The following is a 3,795-nucleotide window of genomic DNA, read 5'->3' as shown; positions in this document are numbered from 1 at the left end:
ACTGACCCTCTGACAGTGCAGCACTCCCTCAGTACTGACCCTCTGACAGTGCAGCACCCTCAGTACTGACCCTCTGACAGTGCAGCACTCCCTCAGTACTGACCCTCTGACAGTGCAGCACTCCCTCAGTATTGACCCTCTGACAGTGCAGCACTCCTTCAGTACTGACCCTCTGACAGTGCAGCACTCCTTCAGTACTGACCCTCTGACAGTGCAGCACTCCCTCAGTATTGATTGACCCCCTTTGCAGATGATACAACGATCGGTAGAGGGACAGGTAGTATTGAGGAAGAAGGACTTGGACAGGCTAGGAGAGTGGGCAATGAAGTGGCAGATGGAATACAATGTGGAAAAGTGTGAGATTATGCACTTTGGAAGGAGGAATCTAGGCATAGACTATTTTCTAAATTGGGAAACGCTTCGGAAAGCAGAAGCACAAAGGGACTTGGGTGTCCTTGTTTACGATTCTCGTAAGGTTAACGTGCAGGTTTGGTCGGCAGTTAAGACGGCAAATGCAATGTTAGCATTCATGTCGAGAGGGCTAGAATACAAGACCAGGGATGTACTTCTGAGGCTGCATAAGGCTCTGGTCAGACCCCATTTGGAGTATTGTGAGCAGTTTTGGGCCCCGTATCTAAGAAAGGACGTGCTGGCCTTGGAAAGGATCCAGAGGAGATTCACAAGAATGATCCCTGGAATGAAGAGCTTGTCGTATGAGGAATGTTTGAGGACTCTGGGTCCGTACTCAATGGAGTTTAGAAGGATGAGGGGGGATCTTATTGAAACTTACAGGATACTGCGAGAGGTGAATAGAGTGGACGTGGAGAGAATGTTTCCAATTGTAGGAAAAACTAGAACCAGAGGGCACAATCTCAGACTAAAGGGACGATCCTTTAAAACAGAGATGAGGAGGAATTTCTTCAGCCAGAGGGTGGTGAATCTGGGGAACTCTTTGCCGCAGAAGGCTGTGGAGGCCAAATCACTGAATGACTTTAAGACAGAGATAGATAGGTTATTGATTAATAAGGGGATCAGGGGCTATGGGAAGAAGGCAGGAGAATGGGGATGAGAAACATATCAGCCATGATTGAATAGCGGAGCAAACTCGATGGGCTGAATGGCCTAATTCTGCTCCGATCTCTAATGGTCTTGTGGTGTGACATTGCTGTGAAGCTGGATGATGGAGTTCATGTCCCTGGAGTTGGGGAGGAAGCAGAGTTGCAGAGTCCGTTGGGACAATGCGAACAGGAAAGGGGGGAAGCTCTGTCTGTCTGGCTGTTACATTGGGCTCGCTTTTCTTCCCATTCCTGCCTTCAACTTTCTGTTTCGCTGTGACTCTCGCTCTCGTTCTCTCGCCCTCTGTGTTCCAGTCTGTGTGTGTGTGTGTGTCTCTCTCTCTCTCTCTCTGTCCCCCCTCACCGCCCCTGCCGAACCCCGCAAACCCAGCACTTACCTGTTTAACCTTGTCCCCAGCACAAAACTCCCAGCCTGTGTCTTACCTTGTTCATGTTGGCTGTCAGTCAGCTCTCCCAGTAATGCAGCTGCTCCTCTCCAACTCTCTGCACACACAATCCAGTCCTCAAAACCCGTTCTCCTGCAATGCAAGAGATGAGAGACCGTGACAACAGACAGGATGTCAGTAACCCAACATAAAATCAGATTCCAAGGAAGAACCCAGCCAATCAACAGAAAGGGGACGGACTTCAATTGGCAGCAGATTTAGATTAACCCCTCCCTACCTCTCCCCATTTACACACACTGGGCAGCCTGTTCCCCTATCGGAGGGGGATTAACCCCCCTCACCCACGTCTCCCCATTTACACACACTGGGCAGCCTGTTCCCCTATCGGAGGGGGGATTAACCCCCTCACCCACCTCTCCCCATTTACACACACTGGGCAGCCTGTTCCCCTATCGGAGGGGGGATTAACCCCCTCACCCACCTCTCCCCATTTACACACTGGGCAGCCTGTTCCCCTATCGGAGGGGGGATTAACCCCCTCACCCACCTCTCCCCATTTACACACACTGGGCAGCCTGTTCCCCTATCGGAGGGGGATTAACCCCCTCACCCACCTCTCCCCATTTACACACACTGGGCAGCCTGTTCCCCTATCGGAGGGGGATTAACCCCCTCACCCACCTCTTCCCATTTACACACACTGGGCAGCCTGTTCCCCTATCGGGGGGGGGGGGGGATTAACCCCCTCACCCACCTCTCCCCATTTACACACACTGGGCAGCCTGTTCCCCTATCGGAGGGGGATTAACCCCCTCATCCACCTCTCCCCATTTACACACACTGGGCAGCCTGTTCCCCGATCGGAGGGGGGATTAACCCCCTCACCCACCTCTCCCCATTTACACACACTGGGCAGCCTGTTCCCCTATCGGAGGGGGGATTAACCCCCTCACCCACCTCTCCCCATTTACACACACTGGGCAGCCTGTTCCCCTATCGGAGGGGGGATTAACCCCCTCACCAACCTCTCCCCATTTACACACACTGGGCAGCCTGTTCCCCTATCGGAGGGGGATTAACCCCCTCACCCACCTCTCCCCATTTACACACACTGGGCAGCCTGTTCCCCTATCGGAGGGGGATTAACCCCCTCACCCACCTCTCCCCATTTACACACACTGGGCAGCCTGTTCCCCTATCGGAGGGGGATTAACCCCTCACCCACCTCTTCCCATTTACACACACTGGGCAGCCTGTTCCCCTATCGGAGGGGGATTAACCCCCTCACCCACCTCTCCCCATTTACACACACTGGGCAGCCTGTTCCCCTATCGGAGGGGGATTAACCCCTCACCCACCTCTCCCCATTTACACACACTGGGCAGCCTGTTCCCCTATCGGAGGGGGATTAACCCCCTCACCCACCTCTCCACATTTACACACACTGGGCAGCCTGTTCCCCTATCGGAGGGGGGATTAACCCCCTCACCCACCTCTCCCCATTTACACACACTGGGCAGCCTGTTCCCCTATCGGAGGGGGGATTAACCCCCTCACCCACCTCTCCCCATTTACACACACTGGGTAGCCTGTTCCCCTATCGGAGGGGAATTAACCCCCTCACCCACCTCTCCCCATTTACACACACTGGGCAGCCTGTTCCCCTATCGGAGGGGGATTAACCCCCTCACCCACCACGCCCCATTTACACACACTGGACAGCCTGTTCCCCTATCGGAGGGGGGATTAACCCCCTCACCCACTTCTCCCCATTTACACACACTGGGCAGCCTGTTCCCCTATCGGGGGGGGGGGGATTAACCCCCTCACCCACCTCTCCCCATTTACACACACTGGGCAGCCTGTTCCCCTATCGGGGGGGGGGATTAACCCCCTCACCCACCTCTCCCCATTTACACACACTGGGCAGCCTGTTCCCCTATCGGAGGGGGATTAACCCCCTCACCCACCTCTCCCCATTTACACACACTGGGCAGCCTGTTCCCCTATCGGAGGGGGGATTAACCCCGCTCACCCACCTCTCCCCATTTACACACACTGGGCAGCCTGTTCGCCTATCAGAGGGGGATTAACCCCCTCACCCACCTCTCCCCATTTACACACACTGGGCAGCCTGTTCCCCTATCGGAGGGGGATTAACCCCCTCACCCACCTCTCCCCATTTACACACACTGGGCAGCCTGTTCCCCTATCATAGATTACATAGAATGTACAGTGCAGAAGGAGGCCATTTGGCCCATCGAGTCTGCACCGGCTCCTGGAAAGAGCACCCTACCCACCCTATCCTCATAACCCAGTAACCCCACCCATCC

At 54.9% G+C, this 3,795-nt stretch overlaps 1 long non-coding RNA gene across 1 annotated transcript in view; it reads right to left on the bottom strand.

Moving 5' to 3' along the window:
* LOC119966855 overlaps positions 1-1,753 on the bottom strand; it is a 19,829-nt gene extending 18,076 nt beyond the window's left edge. The window contains exon 1 of the long non-coding RNA XR_005460861.1: positions 1,500-1,753. This is a non-coding gene — a long non-coding RNA (uncharacterized LOC119966855). The remainder of the gene's footprint in view (positions 1-1,499) is intronic.
* Between the last annotated feature and the right edge of the window lie 2,042 nt (positions 1,754-3,795).

The sequence above is a fragment of the Scyliorhinus canicula genome, chromosome 6, assembly GCF_902713615.1.
Source record: "Scyliorhinus canicula chromosome 6, sScyCan1.1, whole genome shotgun sequence".
Classification (NCBI taxonomy): Eukaryota; Metazoa; Chordata; class Chondrichthyes; order Carcharhiniformes; family Scyliorhinidae; genus Scyliorhinus; species Scyliorhinus canicula.
The sequence above is the reverse complement of the archived record's forward strand: the minus strand, read 5'-3'. Positions and strand labels throughout refer to the sequence as shown.